Source organism: Phyllostomus discolor, chromosome 1, assembly GCF_004126475.2.
Source record: "Phyllostomus discolor isolate MPI-MPIP mPhyDis1 chromosome 1, mPhyDis1.pri.v3, whole genome shotgun sequence".
Classification (NCBI taxonomy): domain Eukaryota; kingdom Metazoa; phylum Chordata; class Mammalia; order Chiroptera; family Phyllostomidae; genus Phyllostomus; species Phyllostomus discolor.
Window position 1 is genome coordinate 61,987,170 of NC_040903.2, and position 23,718 is coordinate 62,010,887.

General features: G+C 39.9%; 1 long non-coding RNA gene across 1 annotated transcript; it reads left to right on the plus strand.

Moving 5' to 3' along the window:
• The first annotated feature begins 5,271 nt into the window (after positions 1–5,271).
• Positions 5,272–21,927, plus strand: LOC118500126. Its single transcript, XR_004902656.1, has 3 exons — positions 5,272–5,283; positions 5,366–5,376; positions 21,858–21,927. It is a non-coding gene; the product is annotated as an uncharacterized LOC118500126 (long non-coding RNA).
• The last annotated feature ends 1,791 nt before the right edge of the window (positions 21,928–23,718 follow it).

The window sequence follows — 23,718 nt, forward strand, 5'->3', positions numbered from 1 at the left end:
TTTTCTTGTTCTATTTTTGGTAAATACTGTGGTTCTGTGATTTTTGTTGATAAATGGTCTGTCGAACACCTGGATCCCAGGACTCCCTGTAGGTGCCAGGACTCAATAGATCTGCGGTGGGACTCAGCAATCTGCATTTTAACAAGGCTGCTCCAGGGTTCGGACCCAAGGATTCTGCAGAACGCCTTGGAGAAGAACATGGGTTTCCATAGAGGGGCAGTGCATCGCCGATGGCAGGGTGTGGTGGTAGCAAGAATCCTGGACCTGAGTGAGGATCCACGTACCGGAGGAAGAGGAAAAACGTAAGCCGAGAGAGAAGGGAGCCAGAACCAGCTGCTCCAACTCCTGCTAATCCCTGCCTTGGGGTTGCAAGGTTTCTCAGTAGGAAACACAGACCATTAATCCAATTGCGGCATACATGTTACTTTACTTACTACCAAGTGTTTCTAGGTATCAACTACATGCCCCAAAGCAAGCACTCTGAGTGACATTTCTTCTTGAAGCTCAGGTGATGATGATTGGAGGCCCTGACATCTGGTCCACTGCGACCTTCCTGACTGTTGCTGGACAATGGTGCTTTCTTCAGGCTGGTGTGGAACTCCCTGAAGTCATTAAGCTAAACCTCATTTAATAGTAGAAGTGTGTTGTGTACGTATGATTTTTATGTGTGGCATCTATGTACAAGCACATATGTGATGGCAATTGAAGATTAGAAAATTGCCCCTCCAAACCCAGGAAAAATACTGATAAAGATCCGTTGCTTGACTAAGTTTTAGTTAGGCCCCACCTTTTTCTAAACCCTGTGTCTGTGCACTGCCTTGTAAAATCCTGTTTTGTCAAGAACCTGCTCAGTCAGTTTGGTAAGAGTACTTCATCATGCGTTTCTTCTTGCCCTTAGCACCTAATCCGATTCCTCGTCTTCCACCACCATACTGCTGCCTGTCTTCTGTGAAGATCCTGTTAGCTCAGTTTAGCCAAAATAGAGGAAACTAATTAGCCGGAACTAGGAGGAAACTCTTGATATTTCCTCTTAGTTCTCCACCACTTGACCTCTACTCTGCTCCATGGCTATACACTCCCCATCACCCCTGCGATATTTAGAATCGAGCCTGGTTCTGTGCTAAGGTTCTTCTCCCCTATTGCCACAGTCCTTAATAAAATCTACTTTCACTGCTTTAACTTTTTCTAGGTCTGGTTTTTCTTTTATAATTCTGATATTGACAGTGATATAATATGGCAAGGTATATATCTTTAACCTCAACACATTGAAAATAAAAAATTTTATTATGCATTTAAGTACATAAATGTATATTATATATTTTCATTTAATGTCAACAGATTGTATATTAAAAATTCGATTGTGCACTTAAATAAACACATTATAGATTTTCATTTAGAAGAGACATTTTTCTCTGAGATCTGAGAACATCCTGTTATGTTTTATTTTCTTTTTATAAAAAAATCAATCCATCTGTTATGTTTGCCATGCACAAGAGAAAATATTCCTAGTTGGGTTAATTTTCACTAGTTTAAAGACATGGTACTGAATAGTTTTAAAAAATAACAGCTTCAAAAATCTTTGTTCCTTTTCCAAAAGGCCCATTTAGAATATTCCTTGAATGCTGTGGTGCCCAGATGGTGCAAAAGTGAAGCAAGATGCTGCTGCTGGAGCTGGGTGTCACTCAGTCCCCCCACGTGCCTGCCCCGTGGGCACGGACAGCCTCAGGGAACAAAGCAGGCAGGCACGCCAGGGTTTGAGAACTCTGCACAGTATTTCTGCATTAATAGAAAAAGAAAGCAAACTGACCAGTGGTATTTGTTAAATGTCAGCGTTTGAAAAGAACAACAAAGGCAGATTTAAGTGAAATTCACAAAGTTCCAGAAGTAGCAGTGAGACTCTGCTGAAAGGAGACTACCGAGGTTGGGTCCTCTGTCCTCCATTCACTGAGTATGTGAAAGTGTCAAATCTTGGAGGGGAAAAGATGAAGAGTAAAATTATTCTGCTTAATTGTTTAATGTTTCAGAGTTTTGTCTATGATGGGGAATGATGATAGCTATATGACAAGCTCTGTCCAGAAGGTATCCAGCCATGTGCTATGAAAAATAGAGACATTTATTGAAGAAGATACAACACACAAGAAACATTGTACATAGGACAATGATGCCTCAGCCCCCTTCAAAGCAGGCACCTTGTGACCTTTCACAGTTTTCCCAGCATCTCTTCCACTGTTCAAACCACTCTGCAAAATCCTTTGTTGGAATTGCCATCAGCTGCCCTGTCATATTTTCCTGAATCTCATTGACCATCTGAAATCTCTTTCCTTTCAAAGGTGATTTTAATTGTGGGAAAAGCCAGAAATCACAGAGTGCCAAATCTGGGCTGTAGTGGGGTTGGGTCACGTGGGTGATTTGATGTTTTGCACAAAACTGCAGGAGACGTGATGCAGGAGTGGGCACATTGTTGTGATGAAGCTGCCAATCACGAGTTGCCCATAGCTGCACCCATTTTCATGGTATCACATCATTATTTGAGAGATGTCTCAACCAACTAAGAACGCTGAGGTGGTACTCCTTATTAATTGTCCTGGAGGGGCATACTCATGAGGGACAACACCTTCCCAATCAAAAAACACAGTCAACATGGTCTTGATCTCCCTGCAACTTTGCCGCAGCTTCTTTGGGTGTGGAGGCCCAGGCGACTTCCATTGGGACAACCAAGCCTTTGTTTCCAGCTCATAGCCTAGACCCACCATTCATCTCCAGTTATACGACCTTGAGGAAATCTGGTTCATTGGTAGCAGTTTGAATCAAGTTATAAGCAACTGCAGCACAATGTTCCTTGTGCTTTGGTAGCAGAAACCACAGAACGAATTTTGTCACCACACATTTCATGCCAAGATCCTATGTCAAAATCTCTGACACAGTAGTTTTTGGAATCCCTGGATCAACTTCTAGCTCTCACACTGTCAGTTGCTGATCTTTGTTAATTGCAGCCCTTACACATTCAACATTTTCAGGTGTTCTGCTTGGTGCAGGCTTTCTAGAATGTGGATCACTTTGAACAGATTCTTGACCACCTTTCAAGTGTGTGTGCCACACTTTTATTTGCACTGCACTCATTGCATTGTCCCCCAAAGCCCTCTTAATCATCTGAATTGTTTCTGTAGAAGAAAGTTCAAGAGTAATGCAAATTTGAGGCAGGTCCATTGCTCTACTCATTCAGTCATTTTGAATGTGATGGCCACATAGTACACATGCTCATTCAACAACTTCTGCCACCCCCACTGACTAGTACAGTGAAGTCATCAGTGTTCACGCATGCACATCCAGTCCATTTCCTTTGGCAGCCAGGCAACACCAATGTCACACAAATTATTCTTGTTTTATTAACAATGGCTGGACTTTTTCCAGGCAGACCTCGTATATCATTGTCCCAGAGGAAAAATCTCAATTTATGGGGGACCACTTACAAAAGCAGTTGATTCTAGTACAAAGCTTTGGGTTTGGAATTCCTGAGTCCTCCAAGAGAAAGGAGTGGGGTAGGGGGAAGAGTAATTTGCATGCTGAAGGTGCTGAACAACCTCTTGAGTTGGGTCTTGGGGTCTGAAATCTTGAGCCCATATTTCTGGCCCCAGTGGTTTCTAGCTGGGTGACATTCTACAAGAAACTTAGAAACTCTTGTAACAGTGGAAAATTGTTAATGGTGGGGAATTGTAACCTACCCTGGCATTCTCTTGACACTGTTTCTGTAAGAGCTGATTCTGACTAATATGTAGCTTGTAGATAAACAGAGTGTTTGTATAAGAATCCTAGGAACTAGCTTCAAAAGATACACACTCCTTCCCTGGCTGGTGTAGCTCAGTGGATTGAGCATGGGCCTGAGAACCAAAGGGTAGCTGGTTGGATTCCCAATCAGGGCACATGCCTGAGTTGCAGGCCAGGTTCCCAACTAGGGTCATGCGAGAGGCAACCACACATTGATGTTTCTCTCCCTCTCTTTCTCCCTCCTTTCCCTCTCCTTCCCTCCTCATCTCTCTAAAAATAAAATATCTTAAAGACTCCAGCATCCCAGCTTGAGGTTTGCTGACCTTCAACCATGGAGCCAGGATGATGTGAGACGTGAAGCCAGGATGACTAAACCAGGATGAGGCACACCGGGCTGTCACTTGCCTTATCAGAGTGGACTGTGTTCATCTGCATGTAGAGAACTTTCCAACCCTGCCCCCTTGATCTTTTTGTTCCTTCCCTACAAAAACACCACTGACATGTGGAGATGGGCTTTGAGATACAAGTCCCCCATCTTCCAGGTGGCAGCACCAGAAAATCAGCCATTTTTCTTTACATCAGCACCTGCCTCTTGCATATTGGTTTTCGTAGTGGCAGGCAGCCAGATTTTTGTTCTGTTACACTTTCACTCTCTAAACCCCATACCTATAAAAAGGGGTGAGCCAAAAGATTTACTTCTCAACAGTGTTATTAGGATTAAGAAGTAGCATCTAAACAGGCTAGACAAGTGTCTGGTGTACAAACAAGTCGGGTAACCCACCCAAATGGAATTATCTTCTGGTGGGTGGGCCTCTTGAAGTATAGGCTCCCCCTGCTAGGTGTTCTAGGAACCCACCTATACCAGTGTATTAGCTGGTGGTGTTGTGAAAGGCTTCGTTTGGCTTTAGTGAATTTGTTTTTAAGATTCAGTGTGTTTGCCCATTTCATGATGGTTGATTTATGAGCACACCTGCCCACACCACACTGAGCGTTCAGCAGTTTTTGACTAAAAATGACATGACCCCCGTGCCCTACCCTCTCTATTCACCCAATCCCACCCTGAGCAACTCTTTTTTTCTGTTTTCCCTGATGCAAAAAGACCTCAAAGGGAAACATTTTGCTGATGTGGAAGACATGAAACAAAAAATGGCAGAAGCGCTAAAAGGCATCAAAATCAACAAGTTCAAAAACTGTTTCGAACAGTGGGAAAAAGCCTCAATAGGTGTATTGCATCAAATGGAGATTGCTCTGAAGGTTATTGAAGTTTAAACATGTTACAGTAAATATATAATTTTTCATAAGTAAATTCCAGTTTTTGGGGGGTCTCCCCCTCATAGCACACAGCACCTGCTGAGTGTTAATATGATTCTCCTCAGCAAAAACATGCACTGTGACTCTTTTCACTAAGCATATTCTGAAATTTTCTCTTTTGATTTCTGAGGCTTTTAGAATTATGATTGAAATGCCCACTGGTGACTCCTTTTAAACCTTTTCTTTTTAATCCCTTGTTAAGAGAGTGTATTCAATTAACTTCTCTCTACAGCAGATTTTCTAAAGAATATTTTGAAACCTAGTTTTCCCAGAGAAAGCCATTGTGCAGGAAAAAAAGAAGTGGGGTGGAGTTAGGTGGGACATGGATTTCCAGGACCAAAGAAAGCTTGGGGAACACTAGGTTAAATTATTTTTGAAAAATCTTTCAAAAAATCTTATCATTGAGTTTTAGTTACTTAATTATGATTTAATAAATACCTAACAGTGCTTACTGTATGCAGGCATTGTTGTAAATGCTAGTAGCTATAAATTATTATAAGTGCTAGTATTTATAAATTTAGTGCTTACTGTGCACAAGCATTAAATTGCCTACTGTGTGCAGGCAATAAATTGTTGTGAGTGCTAGTGTTTATTAACTTAGTGCCTACTGTGTGCAGGCATTGTTGTAAGTGCTAATTAGTATTTATAAAAATACTAACATACTAATCCTATGAGGTAGAACATATCCTCATTTTAGCAATAAGAAAACAGAGAAGTTAAGTGCATGGCCTAAGGAATCACAGCTAAGAAAGGAAAAGCTGATACTCTGGTTCCTGGACTCTACTTTGAACACCTTGCATGTACTAATAGGCAGTTTGAAACTCCAAGTGGGAGCTTGACTCTAATGTGCACTTCCTCTGACCATGTAATTCCCTACACTTATCTGGCCAGTGAACACACTTTTTTGCAGAACATCTGTCGGACTAGTTTTCTCCATAAATCACAAACTCACAGATCTCAGTGGAGGAAGGAAATTTATATTCGTTGAGCCTGGCTTTTTGCCAGGTATAGTGCTGGAGTTTTGCTCCCAACGGTAATAGGTCATCAGGACACAAGCAAAGCTTTGACCCGAAAATGATGGACTGTCCTTGCATTTGATTAATAAAGTCTGTATGAAATAGCATAAAGCTGGATAGCTCATCCTCAACTGCTGGGTTTTCCCATCCGTCAGACACAACTGTTTATGCTGTCAGCCAGAATGAAATAAACTAGGTGTTGGGATCACAAACAGCAATCTCAAATTAGATCACAAATCATTTCCAAAAGAGCTGAGCCCACCATTGCGCTGAAGGTGTTTGCGTTACATACAGCCCAGGGTTTTGATCTCCAGAGATGACCCATATCCTTAATCAGGCTCTATCAACCCCTTCAGGTCTCTTTCCTCCAAAACACTCCTACTACCTGGCAAAACAATGCGGATTGTTCTAGAAGCTACCTCTCTTTGTGAAGACACATTTTTATCTGGAGTTGGTAATTTTAAACTGAAGCATAAAGAGAATAAAGTCAAAGTTTAGAAATAAACATCCTATACTTACCAAAATCTTCAGAAAGTTAAAGAAAAAGGCACATACAATTTAAATGTAATGAATTGAACTTTATAGCTGCCGAGGCAGCTATAAAGTATAGTAGGAAGGCATCTCTGAGCCAGAGTGATTGATTTAAGATAACCTAGGCTGAACATAGAGGTGGAAAAATTGAAAAAAATCATCAGGGTGTCTTACGTTTGTTATTCCTTCAAATCTAAATGACAACAAAGCCATCATCCATCTCTAAATAAAGAAATTATTTTTATAACTAATTTGTGTGTATGTCTTCTATTTCATTTAAATATGTTTGCTAATAAGGATGAGCAAATAAATCTCCAAATATTCTTAGACACATGAGCAAAATTTATGTTTCACTGTGCACCATTTATATATCTCTTTAAAACTAAAAATAATTCAGGGATAATTTTGTTTGTTCAGTTTTTATGTAGAATGAAGTGGGATGTTCTCTAAATGTAATTGGGTTGAACTGTAACTTCTATCCCACTACAGCTGAAGCTACCACATCAGCTTTTAAAGTATTCCTAAGAGAATAGTAAACAAACAAAACCCCCTAAAACCCAGAATGTTCACTTTTTGGGGAGTTACTCTTCTTTGAGAAATACTTTGCAATGATAATATGTTAAGAATGAATTTTCTATAAAGTTGTAAAACTCCAGGAACATGTTTTTGTAAGAAAAAATCAGTTATACAGACCACAAGGCTTTGATATTTGATACCAACCTTGGTGTTCAGACACTTGCTGTATTTTTTGGACCATAAGACACACCTAGGTTTTAGAGGAGAAAAGTACGGAAAAAATTTTGAAGCAAAAAAGGTGGTAAAATATTTAATAACATAAATAACATAATATTTCACCAATGTAATTATAAACAGAACTAAACAGCAGCATTAACAACCATTATTCCTCCCAAATTTGGGGGGGGTGTGGGTCTTATAGTCCAACAAATACGATATTTAGTGAAAAGCAACCCATTCCTCCCTTCTTTGGAAACTCATGGCCATGCACCAAGTAATTTTTCTGTGCCTATTCCCTATTAGGAGAGAGATGAACATATGACCAAGGTAATAATGAATGTATGTTTTATTAATTTGTCTTTTTTTAAATCTCTCTGTTCTGCCTCTCTGCTGCCTGCTATTAAACAGGGTTCTGATCTACACTCATTGCTATAAGTCATAAATGTGGCACAGCAGAAAAACAAAGTTAAGGAGTAAAATACTTCCCTTTCCAATTTTGTTTTCCAGAGCCTAAGCACTAGGCACAGGAGTATGCAAACTTTTGGTGTCTCAGGGCCACACTGGAAGAAGAGTTATCTTGGGCCGTTAAATACATTGTGACACGTAATCACAAACAAATCTCATAATGTTTTATTTAAGTAAATTTACTATATTGTGTTGGGCCAAATTCATAGTCATCCTGGGTTACATGCAGCCCACGGGCCATGAGTAAGACACCCCTGAGACCAGGAGCATTTAGATGACTTTCACAGTGAAATAAAAAGGACAGAATTCCTGATCGTGGATAGCCCCTGAATTTGGCCAGAAACACTAGGAAACTTTTCACCAATTTAGAAAGAGATTTCCCTTGGCTGGGTAGTGGATAAGAGAGTAGAGATTCAGAGCTTGTCAGATTCAGGAGGCCAGGGTAAATGACTTCATGTTACATCCAGGCAAAAGGTGACCATCCCATTCAAGCACACCCCTTTGAGAACTGTTTGTAGCCTGGCAAAATCTAATTAAACTCTAGGCCGTGTATCAAATAAAAGGCCTTCAGGAGAGACCCTGGGGAGTGCCCAGGGCTATGAGATCTTGGTCCAAAGTACTGCTCCCTCCCGGATCCTGCCCTTCCCTGGAACAGCCTTACCTATGGCGAATGCCCTTCTGGGCAGAACTAAGGACAACCTCTCAACAGTAGACAGCAGCTTGCCCAGTGAAAGACAAGCAGTAATTCATTCATTCATTCATCCATTTTAATTAAGTCAACAGATATATATTGAACACCTCCTGTAGCTGGGCACTCTTGCAGGCATTGGGCAGAGAGAAAGGAGCCTCATGGCTCTTTCATTCTCCTGGGGAGACCAACAATAAATAAATAACATGAAATATATCAGGTAGCTGTAAGTGCTATGAAGAAAAACAGGTGTTGGGGATTAGAGAGAGAAGGGAGGAGATTCTGAATATGAGCTAGTCAGGGAAAGTGGCTGTGAAGAAATGGTGTTTGAACAGAGACCTGACTGAAGGGAGGGTGGGAGATAGCAGGACAGCCTGCAGGAGAAGAGTGCTCAGGGCAGATGGGGCCATGATTGCTGTGTAAAGACTCTGGGCCTGAGCCCTGGCTGATGCAGCTCAGTGGGCTGAGTACTGGCTTGTGAACCAAAGGATTGCTGGTTTGATTCCTAGTCAGGGCACATGCCTGGGTTGCAGGGCAGGGCCCCAGCTGGAGGTGCACGAGAGGCAACTACACACTGAAGTTTCTCTCCCTCTCTTTTTACCTCCCTTCCTCTCTGTCTAAAAATAAATAAAATAAAATCTTAAGAAAGACTCTGGAACAGTGAGAAGAAAGAGTAGGCAGCAGCTAGTTTGTGAAGGGAACTCATTGTGGGGTGCAGAACACAGAGGTGAAATTTAATAGGCCACTGCAGACTGTCAAGCTGCAGAACAAGAATGTCACAAGAAATGTTTACAGAACACTTAAGCGTCCAGGTAAGAGGCATAAAGTAGCTCTTGAGTCGCACAGAGCTCCAGCTGAGGCAGCTGAGGTGGGCCTGCTGCTCAAGGCACTTCGTGTAGACTCCTGCCTGGGAGTTTCCAAGGGAGATTATTTTTCTTTTCTTTAATTTTGTGTGTGTTTTCTTTTGTGTGTGCGTGTGTTTTATAATTCATTTTATTTCAGTAACAAGAGGTAATATAGGACATTAAAAAGATAGCATATATAGGATCACTCAAAAAGCACATAGGATAATTATATACTACACATTAGCCAGGGCAATTAACGCAGAATTTCACAGCACAGTATTATAAGTATGTTAATGTCATATAGAAACAAAGTGCACGAAATTGGTTAAAAAATACAAGGGTCTGAAAATCCCTATTTCACAAATGGAGACCATTTTATGTCATTTGGGAATGTGAACAAAGTTACTGTTCTTTATCATTTTATCAAGAACTTAAAATACTGTCAGAATTTTTTTTAATCCTCACCCAAGAATATTTTATAATTGATTTTATAGAGCGAAGAAGTGAGAGAGAAGGGAGAGAGAAAGAAACATCAATGTGAAAGAGAAACATTGATCAGCTGCCTCCCTACTCTGTACGCCCCCTGACCGGGGAATGAACCCAAAACCTAGGTATGTGTCCTGACCTAGGATCAAACCTACCACCTTTTGGTGTGCAGGGCAATGCTCCAACCAACTGAGCCACCCAGCCAGGATTTTTTTTTTAATGTACTGGTTTCAGGTGTACAGCTTAGTGGCTGGACACTCACATGCTTTACATAGTGTTCCCCTTGATATTCTCAGCACCCTAACAGGCACCACATATAGTTATCACCATATTATTGTCTATATTTCTTATGCTTACTTATTTCCTTGTGACTATTTTGTAGCTACCAATTTGTACTTCTTTAATTCCTATACCTTTTCACCCAATGCCCCAACCTACCTTCCCCTGTGGCAACCATTGGTTCTTTCTGTATCTGTGAGTCAGTTTCAATTTTGTTTGTTTATTTCTACATGTAAGTGAAATCATATTATATTTGTCTTTCTCTGGCTAACATATTTCACTTAATATAATACCCTCTATGTTCATCCATGCTGTCGTAAATGGTAAGATTTCATTCTTTTTTGTGACTAATATTTCAGTGAAATATTTTAAAGGTCAACTATATCATTCAAATCATTGGGAAGGCTATGTGGTAAAATGTCAAAAAAATTCTGCTATGCTACTGGCTTAAATCACATTGGAATCTATAATTCCATTCTTCTTCAAGACCATTAGCATTGGTTAATTTCAGATACAGTAAATATAATATCCTTGTGTGTATTCCTAATGTGTGAGAGGCAGTGATAGAATTCTCAGAGAATTAGGGGTGAGCTTCCTTCCTCACCTCTAGATTTGGGTGTAATCCTTTTAAATTCTGGTTTAGAACCTGGTACTTTTCCTTCATGGCTCTTATCACAATTTTGTTCACATATTTATGTGTATGATGGGGTTAAAAATAATTTGTTTAACAGCTGCCCTCAGTATTTAGACAATAAACTCCCCAGGGCAGGGGCTAATTCTATTTTGGTTATCATTTTATTCTTTTGCTGTTATTAGTTTTAAAATGTAGTAATATAGTCAAATAAAATATGGTCCAATGAACTTTTTGAATCTCCACTTTCTCCTGATGCCTATTTTATGGGATTAGAAGCAATATGTATAAATTATTAGCACAGAGCCTGGCACACAGTAGGTACCCAATAAATGGTAATTATTAGTTTTATTATTATTATTATTATATAGTACTTTTTCTTGTTTTCCTCAATTAATGCAATATCATGAGGACTTTCATGTGTCATTAAATATACTTTTAAATCGTTATTTTCATGGGTTACAATATACACTTTTTATTAGACTCTTAATTTTTTAAATAATTTTTCTTATTGAACATGCAGTTTTTCTCTAGCTCACTAATCTAAATAACCCTGTAGTGAACATCTGTGTGTATAAAACTATAGCTAAGTTCCTGCTTATTTCCTTAAGGTGGGTTCCTAGAAAAGGAAAGGCTGCTTTTCGGTATATAGACTATGGATAAAAATTTTCTTTATATAATGCTAAATTGCTTTCCAGAAAGTTCAGCCCAGTATTTTCCCAGTTGTGGTGTAAATAGGTACAACTACTTCACTGCATTCTTGATACCATGAAGTATTTGTTTTACTTCTTTTAAAAAAATTATTTATTTATTTATTTTTAGAGAGAGGGGGTGGGAGGGAGAAAGAGAGGTAGAGAAACATCAGTGTGTGAGAGAAACATCAATCCAATAGGTTGCCTCTCCATGCTCCCAGCTGGGGCACCTGTCCTGCAATCCAGGCCTGTGTCCCAAATGGGAGTCAAACCCCAAACCTTTGGGTCTGAGGGACAATGCTCAACCCACTGAGCCACACCAGTCAGGGCTTATTTCACTTCTTAATTTAATAGTCAAAATAGTATCTTATTGTCATTTTAACATGTATTTAGTTAGCAGTGATTTTGAACATTTCTACATCCTCAAAACACTTGGTTCACCGGGCCCCTTGCACCCCACTTCACTGCTTGTCCTTCTGCTCCGCTGGGTGCTTCTTCTCAGTCTCCTTCTCGGTGTGCTGCTCCTCAGCATCCCGACTTCACGTAAGAAAGTCCCAGGAGTCAGTCATTAGGCCACATTTCTTTTTCTACATTTACTGCTTAGATGATCTAATTGGTCTCACGGCCTTAAATACTATATTTATATCAGACACGCCCAGATTTATGTCTCTGATCCTGAATGTCTCCCTTGAACTTCAGACACATAAATCCGTTTTTTGTTCAACGTCTTCACTCAGCTGTCTTGTAAAAATAAAACAAAATGATATTTCAAGCACAACTACACTGAGCTTCTAATGTTTTCTTACAAATCTGTTCTTTTTCCGTTTTACTCATATTTGTTGTTGGCAGCTTCCTTCTTCCCGACTCAGGCCCCAAGCCCTGGACTTCCGGTGGAGCCCTCTTTCTGCCGCATCCCCTGTCTAACCCATGAGCAAGCACTATTGACTCCTCCTCCAAATATAGCCATAATCTGACCGATTCTCAAAATCGTCAGTATTTCATTGTCATATAGCTTTCTTTTTAATGCTACTTTGACCCAGTTCTGAGGCACCAGTGGAGGCTGGTCTGCTTCCCTTCTCGGCAGCCAATTAAGGATTAAGTCCGCACTTCAACAACTTCCCTGGTTGGGCTCTCCCACTCAGGACAATTAGACACCCGCCCTATTCACTCCTCAGCCAGATAAGTGGGTACCAGATAAGTAGCAACAGCTTCAATGCCCTGGAGCCTGCAAATTAGCAAACCAAATTAGCCAATCCACAGGGGCCCCAGCGGAAACCTAACTAATCCTGCCCTCAGAGAATTTAGATATGGACAGGTAAAAATAGTTTTTAAATAACACTCAGAAGGCTTACTTTATTTTTCTGTAAAACCATAAATGGATGACTCAAGTGTAGTAAACCCTTGAACAAAATGGGTTTGAACTGCACAGGTTTACTTTTTCTCAGTAAACACAAACCGTACTTGGAAATGTATTTTTTCTTTCTTATGTTTTTCTTGATAACAGTTTCTTTGTTCTAGCTTACTTTATTGTAAGAATACAGCATATAATACAATATATGTGTTAATCAACTGTTTGTTATCTATAAGGCTTCTAGTCAACAGTAGTTATGTTTTTGGGGAGTCAAAAGGTATAGATGAATTTTTGACTAACCCTGCATTGTTCAAGGTCAACTGTGTGTGTGTATGCAGTTACTTCTTTAAATTCTATGACCAAATGTTTTTTTAATAAAGATTTTATATTTATTTTTAGAGAGAAGGGAAAGGAGGGAGAAAGAGAGGGAGAGAAGCATCAGTGTGCGGTTGCCTCTCACACGCTCCCAACAGGGGACCTGGCCTGCAACCCGGGTGTGTGCCCTGACTGGGAATTGAGCCAGCCACCCTTGGGTTCAGAGGCTGGCACTCAATCCACTGAGTCACACCAGCCGGGGCCCAAGTGTTTAATACAGATTTCTTATTGTGTTTTGGCATTTTTTATTCTTCATAACTGAGGTTTAAACCTCCTTCTTACTCTGGTAGATCTCTCAGAATGGATAAAGAACAGACTGACAAAGACAGTGGAGAGAAATGAGACTGGCAGCGAGAGTGAGAGGACTCGAAGGAGAGTAGCTTTCCTCCTGTGCAATTCCGTCCTTTCGGTTCACTGTTCCTCTCTGTTTTTGGCCTTAAATTTATCTTCTTAAGGACCAAGACAGCATTTTCGCTACCAGAATCAATGCACCTTTCACGAAAAACAATAATGATGGCATAAATAGTAACTTTTATTGAGTGTTATAGCATAACACAACACTAAATATTTTAGGTCACTTATTTGTCACACTAATCCTAGAAAAGCAGTGCCATTAGATCGTTGTGTTATCAGTAAAAAAGCCCCCTTCTCAGAGGTCAGTTGAGAGATGTGGCAGAGTTCACTGCTTGATTACTACATGGGTGTCAGATGGCCTAATATTTTATGTTATTGGCAGAGAGAGAAAACTTATCTCAGGAAACTGACTTCAGTAAACTTGAGAGCAGATGCCTCTGAGGAAGCTCTTGATAATAAGGGTATCCTGGCTGGACATTTATTAGAAGGGCAAAAAGCAGTCACCACTGGGCCCTCTTCCTGGTTTTAGGGGGAAATGAAGGGCCCTGTGCCTTTCTCTGAGCTCTGACTGCCAGCCAGGTCAGCTCTCAGCTGTGGTTTTATGTCAAGAAAATCAATCTGACCGCAGTGATCTATGTGAAGGAAAGGAGCTCCTTTCTGCCCCCAGCACCTCAATAAAGCTTCATATCAGGGCACCACATAAAACAACAGAAAAGCCACATGACTCCTTTTCTCCTCCACATACCACCCCCTGCCCACCCACACTGCCCCTTTATTGTGCTCCGTGCTACTGGGAGTCTCCTGTGATACTGAAGCCCTCCTTTCCACGTTCTTCCTTAACAGCAGGGCTCCTTTCTTACTTGCTGACTACTGCTTAACCAGCTGAGATCTCTGGTCTTGTTCAAATAACAGATATTTCTTTTGGAAAAAAACAAAAAAGACATTTAATTAAATTCTAAATGACAGCATTTTACAAAAAGGAATGGGTGCTTCATTTTTTTTTTTGCAAGTCACTAGTTCTGTTTCTTGTGATTTGCTCTTGCTTGTTCAGAATCTCACTTCAAGGCATTCTGATGCAGATTTAAAACATTCTAGAAGGAAATAAAATGCAAGGTCTTATGGCATTTAGAATAATTTGTGCATCTCATCCTCTAGGCTAACAGCCAGACTGCCGTTGGAGAAGTTTCCTTCACATTCTATCAAGGCTAGCACCACGATAAATCCTTTTGGAAGGAAATCTAAATTGCAATTGTATAGAGAAATCTGGGGAGAAAAATAGTCCAGTGTTACTCTGCAACCTCCAAATATTTGTAAACTTCACTGAAAAAAATTGTCAGGGGAATATCTGGTAGAAGTGTAAAACTTCCAAGTAAATTTTGTTGCAGCTGTTAAGAGGAATGCATATTAAAAGGGGCCAATTAACATTTATCAAGAGATGTTGGCATTTGTGAAGTGTATTTACTCTGGGTGGCCAAGTACATTTCTGTGTGTATTCAAAGTGGTAGGAATCAGAAAATTATAAGACAGTCACTGGGTGGAGGGTGGGGTTCCCACACAGCCCAGAGTAGCAGACTCTAAGGGACCCTCATTGGTTTTCTTTTTTTGACACATTTTTTAAATTTCCAAAAACTACAATTGCCCTACGTTTAGAGTTGAAGAAGCACATATGTAGATGACAGCTTAACATGCCCACTGCCTGCACGAGGGAATCAGCGTCAGCTAAGGCGGCAGTTTCCTGTTGGCAATCATGTCGTCTCTCCCCTTCCACCCTCTTATCTGCCCTGCCTATGTTCATGCTCCACCCTAGGGTAGTAGGGGACAGGTATGAAATCTGGTTACCTGTGAGTGGGAGGCACACAGGAGGCAAGTGTTGGGTTCTGCTCTTCTACAAGCTTTTTGTACCTCCAGGGCACGCCCTCATGCTGAGAATGCATTGAAGTTCATGGCCATCGTCTTTAAAAGCAGAGTCAGGTTTATGGGAACCAACTGGTTTCATGACCGAATCTTAGTAACTCCCCTGATGACTAAATCATATTTATCTGCTCCCTTGAAGATCTCTGAAATACTTCAGTGTTTTCTCAAATTATCCAAAGGCAGTTTGCACTGAACTCTTCTCACTGTGCACTGCTTCACATCTCTGAGGCTCTGGCTTTGGTTTTTTTCAGTCTTGACTTTCCCTGTCTTCCCGCTGGATCTGAGATCTGGTTCTGCCCTTTAATGACATTTGATGGTAACCCTGGTGCAGGTTTCATCCATCATGCCTCAGGTCCCCTTCTGAAAGCTAAACCATTTGATCTTTCCAATTTCTTTCCTTAACTCAGATTCCCTGAGCTTTGTGATCACGACAGAGTATTTATTAATTCGTTAATTCTGAGGACAACTTGGCAGGTTAAGTATTAACGTTATACAAACTAACAAATAAAAAAAAATCACTGGATCATTTACTTGATGAACAACACCTTAAATTCAAACCCCAAATAATTTAATCAGTTTATATTGACCAGGAGGAAACTGATGTATGTCATTATCCTGTTTTATCCTCATCAAGGAGCAAAGTTAACTTCCACTTCAGGTGGCCTTGATTGTCTGGGTTTTCCTGGATTTTTATATATGAAAAAGAGACCTCTTATTGTACAGATTGGTACACCTTGGCAGGTCTAGCTGATTTCACGTAGAAATCTGGCAAATTATGCTGTGTTGTTACTTTTGGGGAAAAGGAGTGCTTAATTTGCTGAAAGGGAGTGGGCATTTCACACATGCTGTTGGGCTCGGGTTTCTTTGGTAGAGGCCTGAGATCTGGAGATGTGGAGAGCAGACCTGAGGACTAAGAAAAAATAGTAGCTGGGGAGCAGTGGCCAGACTTGAGCAGTTGTCTCCAGAATGGTCCCCAGCTTTCTCCCCTGCAATTGGCCCATCACTTTGCCTACTGGGTGATATTTCTAAAATAGTTTGAATGATGTGACCCCTCTGTTTAGACACTTTCAATTGCACATACACCTTTGAAGGTAGACTCTGAAGTCCTGTCGAGGTAATCAGGGTCTTAACTCTCTGGCCTTGTCTACTCTTCAGCCATCCCCTCCTTGTTCCCTCTTTCACAGCCAGTCTATTGGCTCATAGCAGCTGGCCTAATATGTCTGTGCCGACCCTGGTGAAATCCTACTCACCTGTCAAGACCAAGTTCAATATCACTTGCTCTGTGGGAACTCTCCTGATTCCTTCCATGCTGAATGAACTCTTTCCTTTCCTGTGACTTTGCTGTATCATGTAAATATTTCTGTCCTGGGACCTGTAATCATTATTTGCCGTATTTGTTCAAATGTTTGTCTCCCCCACTATGCTGTAGGCTAGCAGGGACCTTGTCTTTTTTTGTTTTTGTAGCCTTGGAGTCAAGCAGATTTTGTAGTACAGGTTACACATTTGATAAATGTTTGTTAAAATAAACTGAGGGGAAAACACTCCCAACTTCCTGGCAGAAGATTCTGATTCTGAGGTAGGTGACCTGGGAGGAGAAGATGTGGTTCCAGATTCACAGGAGACATATCTACAGCTAATTTAAAAGTTGCATGACTGTCATTAGCATCTGTCTTTAACACTTGCATTGCACTATTTAAAGAGATGGCACATGTTAATGATTTTTAAAAGCACTGACCTTAAGTTTTTTCCCTGTTCTTAGGGAAAGTTGCATGACTTGCAGCAGTAATTTTGCCCTTTTGGCATCAAAAAGACAATTCACACCATTTAAAATTGCAGTTCTGAATTTACTCCATGATATCAAAGTATAAGTGATACAGTCCAAATGATCCACACAGAGGTAAGACTTAAAAAGGCAGGATGGAGCTGCACAGAGCAACTGCTCCTCCTTTGGAATTCCCAACAGCTTCCAGCACCTGCTGCCGGGCCCTGGGTTCAGGCCTGTGCACATTTGGTGGTTATTAAAAGATTGTCCTTGGATGGTGGATGAGGAAACAGGGAAAGAATATTTGGAAATCCTAACATCTTGCTTCAGACCTTGTACAAAAATTAGCTGAGATGCATACCCAAAAGCCCCTGAGAAACAGGTACAATCATTTCCAGTTTGGGAAAGGGGATGGAATATTTGAGAAACTTCAGTAACTCACTTGGAAAGTTATTAGTGTTCATAAACCAAGACTAGTGACAGAGGCAAGAGCTGAACTGAAACTCCTTGACTTGCAGTAGTTAGATTAAAAGTGGCCACTAAAACCCCACCTCTCTGACCTAGAAGAACTCAACATGTGGGCTCTGTGGGTTGTGGGTAGGGGCCAAGCCTCCGTGCAGTGGCATGTATGCTGTTCTGGGCCCTTCACTCTCTAAAGTTCCTGCTAGTTGGGATCAGTCCCCAAACTAGGGCAGGTTTAGAAGAAAAAGGATTTTTGTCACTAGCCTGTGGTTCTGGACACTTTGTTGACTTTTCTCCCACAACAGGTAAAATGTCTCTAAGGCTAACAGTGGAAAGGAAACAGAAGTATGTTGAAAGACAAGGGTAAACATATTTAAGAAATTAAAACAAAACGATCATTTATTGTTTTTAATATGTAGTTAAATATGACAGCAGTATTACACAAATTGTTCCCTTCTCCGCCTTCTAAGATCCCAAATTTGTTGACTTCAACTGAAAGTGAAAACCAAAATCAAATGTGATTTAATCCTGAAACTAGCATTCAACAGAGAGAACACAGGTAACATTTGGCCACCAACCGCCTCCAGACCTTTAAGCATGAATTATGTCACCATGGCAGTCGATAGATACACTGGCTTTCTTGCAAAATCATTACTCAGAAGAAGAAGAAAAAAAGATTTCCCATGTACTGTAAGCAGAACCAGAAGAATTATAGAAACACTTGGTTTAAGAAGCTGTGTGAGGCAACCTTTAATGAATTATTGCAATCATAGGATCTCCAGGTAAAAGAGAGATGGCAAATTGATGAGCTGTAAGGAAATACATTCAAACTTAGATAATTATTCTTACAGTGAAAAGAAGCAAGAAACTTGCAGAAGTATGTAGCATCTGAATTACTGAATTTAAACAGTAGATTTCAATAAAGATCACATCTCTTCTGCTATCAGACACCATTAGTGCAAATTCAGATACAATCATTTTTACATTTGCAGGTTCAGGTACATCAAGCATGAGGTCATTGTGGAGTATGCAAATGTTATTCTCTGCCTGAGAGAGTGCAGCCCCAGAACGTCTGATTAACATGGTCGAGGAAGCAGACACGACACCCAGAGGACTGGACTAAATGCAAAATACTCCGTTTTCCAAACCCTGTAGTAAATGAAGTTTTGGAAAACTTCCGCAAAATTAACCTTTGCCTGAAAGACACGTCCTTGATTTGATGGACGGACTGTGCTTTGGAAAAGAGTGAGAAACAAACCTGCTATGTGCTGTGCTCACCCACACAGTCCTCCCGCCTTGTTTGAGGTTGACTGGGTTCAGAGGGTCAGATTTCCCCCCAGTGTTCTCTCTCAGCAGCACCACAGTGGGCTTTGTGATTCTGACAAAGGCTACAATTATACCCACTTCGAAATGCATTTACAAATATTCTGTGTGCTGGTGCAACTGGCATAAAACACAGACAGCCCCCGGGTGCCCAGCTTCTCCTTTCACACTTCAACGTTTCAAATCGCTACAAGCAGAGTTACCAGAAACAGTAGTAAATTCCTGGCATTGGGAGTTCCCATGATCCCAGCTGGCATGCAAAAAAGGCTGTCTCTTTTTCCCTCTGAAAATAGTGTACTTCCCAGGCACTGCCCAAATGCCTCAAATGAAGCAAGTGAAAGATTTGTTTTGACCAACCTGTGAAAGATTTTCCCCTCTCAGCTAGGGCCCTGAGATTTAGTGATAATACATACAAAATGTCTGTCCAAAGAAACTTAATTTATTTCCCTAAAGTGATTTTTAACATTTCTTAGCAAGGGAAGCTCTGATTTTACTTAATGGTATTTTCCAAGTAGCCTGGTAGAGGACACTTAATTTGAGATTTTATCGTCCTGCTACAAATATGACAATCCAAGCATGTTTTTGTTCAAACACTGTTAAAATGATCACAAATTCCACTACTATGTCTAGACAATAGTCCTGGAGTCTGCCCTGAGATGGTCAGACTTCATGGAGATCCTGCTATGGGTCCACAGTTGAAAGTGCCCTTTCTTATCTTTTCCTTAAAAAAAAAATTACTTTTTTTAAAAAAAAAATTGCCTGTGTGTTGTGGCTCCCACATGGTCTCTGGTATGAGGAAACCAAAGAATGTGGTTTGTAAGTCACAGGAAGATGAATGGGAAGTCTGTTTTTGGTCATTACCTGACTATAAGTAACCCAGGTCCCTACAACAAAGGCCTCAGTGATTTAGGATCAGTGCTCTAGGAGAGGAACAGGTGGATGATGCCCAAGTTTTTGATTAATTGGGGGCATCCTTTACTTTCTCTATGTCACGTGTTTCTAGCATGATTTGTAGGATTTGTGCCCCACTATCTGAATGACCTAACTTTGAGCTGATCCTACTGGAATATTTATTTGCACATTGCTCAGAGGAAATTGAAACCTCTGCCTGATAGCGTATTTTGATCTTTATTTTTTCTGTGAATCATTCCCATCCACCCACTCTTATGTTTATCTTTCCCCACATACAAACTTCTAAAATTAGTTTCACTCTATGTGTCTATTCTGTAGGCACAAAAGGCTTATAGCTGCATGATGAGTAAGTGACATAAACATAATTTTTTGTAATGCTTGGGAAAAGAGAGGACGTGCTTCAAAATTAACATGTCACTATCTGCCATGTCAACACTTTCACTGTATTTCATTAGGAGAGAATATTTTTTTTAGTAATTCTCAAATATTAATAAATCTTAGAAATTAGAAAATGATGAGTACCAGCATATGATTTGCATTGTTTTTTTTCCAACCTTTTATTCTGGGTTTAAAGTAACATTGAATCTTATAGTGTGAATAATGATCTGGAAATGAACAAGAATTAACATTAAGCAGCAAATGATGATGTATTCCATAAACTTCTATGGAGAAATGACTTTTAAGAAATTATATAACTTTATTTTCATAATTATCATCTTACTTCTTTTCAATAATCATGGTGAGAACAGAGGGCACTAAATGGATTAAAAGTTATGTGAGGCAATAATTAGGCTATTCTATTACAATTTAAGTTGAAATTGAAGATCCACTTAATCAAAATGTTAAGTAATACCATATTGTCTGACATGACAGTAGCAGAGTAGAAAATTATATGCATACTTGAGGCCCTCTAAGTTATGGTTTTCTGATTTCTACAACTGTCTTATGAGAGCTCACTCTGGGTGTGCTTGTCAATATTCTATATGCTTTGACTTTGTAGTCCAGGCTTTCAATTGTGTATCCATACTAGTGACTTGTAGTCCATAATTAGGAGTGCTTTCAGAGTCTGGGTTGGGCTTTCAGCAAAGGAATACAGGGAGACCAGATAGGCCAGTGGAGGCATTGCTGTTAATTGTGGGACTATTCTTAAGAGGCAGGCTTTGTAGAACTTCACCAAGTGTTTTAATTGGTGTAGAAAAGACACAAGCACTAATGGATGGATTTAGAGTTATCCATAGGAAATCACTAACCCTACAGGAAAACTGACATAAGGCACATCAGATCAGTAGAAACTTTGGCTTGATCTGAAACTTCCAATTTTCAATTACTTGGGATAGTGAAAAGTTTTTTTAATTTTTTTCCCCATAGAGAGACAATAAAAAATATTCAGTATCAGAAATAGAAAATTCACCAGATACACTTAAAATTAGAAGCACCAAACTTCAACTTCTCTGCACACGTTGAACATAAAGATGAAGGAACAAGATTTGTAGATGTGTGACGTGACCAGGAGTAAACTCCTTAAAGCAGTCTCTGAGACACTGAAGTTTTGTGAAGCCGAGTCCACAAACTGAAGTGAATACCACTGCAGCAGCTGCTACACCAGCAAGCCCAACTGCCGAACAGCCTGATCACTAGCTACCAAAAAGTCAATTCCCAAGTTTCTAGAGATGACCAATCTTTACATCTTCGCTCAGTAAATTTGTAGAACTGAAAGATGGAGCAATAGATAAGGATGATATTGGATTGTGACTGAATTACTGACTTTTTACAATCCCTTTTAATGCAAAGAGTTTATGATTCCAGTCTTGTTGTAAATAAAAACCCATCTATGATCAAAATGAAGCTTACTAGCTAATCCAGTAGATTTCCAAATCCCACCCTAGAGGACATTAGTTGTCATAACTAGATTGTGTGTTTTGTGTGTGTGTGTGTGTGTGTGTGTGTATGTGAAAGATAGAGAGAAAGAGAGAAAGAGAGGAGACAGAATTTTTGGCATACAGTTAACAGAAGTAGAAACTTGGAAACAGCCAAATGCACAGGACAGTTTGTAGCCCCACTCCCCAACAAAGAATAATGGGCCCCAGAATGTCAGTAGTGCTGAGGTTGAGAACACCTGAGACAGTCTAATAAATGACAAACAACCACACATGCCTAAAGTGCAAATGCTTCTTTGATACACTGGTGCTTCTGGAATACCTTAAAATTATAATGTTAATAATTCACAAAGGCACAACAGAAATATTGGTGCAAAAAGTGAACTATTATATTTAGTAAAAAATAATTCAAGTGGCTTGAAAAGTCCTCCAGGGTCTGGGACAACTTTGAATGAGTAACTTTTCTCATCAATGAAATTAATAGAGCATTTGAAATAGAGCAAACAGCACAGATGTGTGTGCATTGATGTACCACATTTCAGAAACATTCTTTGGGAAAATTCTCAATAATTCCTTATCTAAGTAGAATAGAAAATTGGAATTGGAAATAAGATAGGGTAATAATATTGATCGCAGCTACTTGCCAAATTGTGTTTGGGGATCCACCATACTACAATTATCAGTGGCATGCCTGATCTCTCACTACTTGTATTTATTACTATACTCATATACTACAGATCTAGTACAGGAGCTTGGTTCCTGTAGGTGCTCAATAAATATTTAAGCTGATTGAGTGGTTGAATGAATAAACAATTACAGGAATGAGTCAAAGTGCTCTGCAAAATGTAAAGTGCTTTGCAAACACAATGGAATATTACTATATATGTAATAGGTAATCCCACAGAGCTCATATCTGCTTAACAAAGCCTTCTTAGGGCAATAAAGTTCAGATAGTTTAAGAAGCGAATAAAAACCCTGTAATAACTAGAACTTGAAATCACTGGTGATTATGAAAATGGCACCATTCTTGAGACAGCGATATGATAGAGGAAGATTGGTCCACTGTCCTGCAGGACACAGTAGACAGGCAAATGAAACAAAGCTAGCTCTGAGATGGACTGTGCCTGCTGAGCTGCTTGGCGGGCCTCATGTGCTGACAAAGGGGTGTAGGCAGGAAAATTAGAACAGAAATAACCTGACAGGAGTGTTCAAGACCTACTTCAGACAATGGGAAAATTACTTTTCTCAGCAGGCCTTCAATTTTCTGGTCTGTGAAAAAAAGAAGTTGAATTAGATGGTGTCCCATGATTCTGGTATACGGATGCTGAAGCCAAGAGTCAGGGCAGGGATGGGAAAGAAAAAGCAAGAGCAACTTTTGGAATTAGTAGAGCACATCACAATAAAATACCTGAAAAATGTCCGATGGAATGCAAAGCAAAATAAGATTTCAGAGGAGGAAGAAATCATAACCACAGGCTCTATTTCTCAGTTAGTCTTATTTAAATACTCATTTCTTATCACAGAACGGAAGTGTCTTGAACCACAAGACACTTAGAAAGTCTTTTCTAAGACATGGCTTCTTAGAAAACTTTTCCTCAAATGTACAACAGACCCTAGGGGCATCACCAAATTTATATTCTTTTAGAATGAGAAAATAACATAAGAATTTTTTTTGCCAAAACTTAATACATTATACTAATCCGAGAATATATATTATCTGTATATTAGCATAATTTAAATTAATTTTATTCATTTTATATAGTCTTCATTTGCAAATTTTTTACAATTAAAATTAAGTTCCACACATTTATATTTTAATGTGACAGCCCCTTACATTTGTGTTACAGGGATAAACTAAATATTTAAAGGTATTTGTGTTTGAGGTATTTCCTTCTAAAGAGAAGCCAGCTGGTCAGCTTCTGGGCCTCCCTTTGCTGTGGAGAA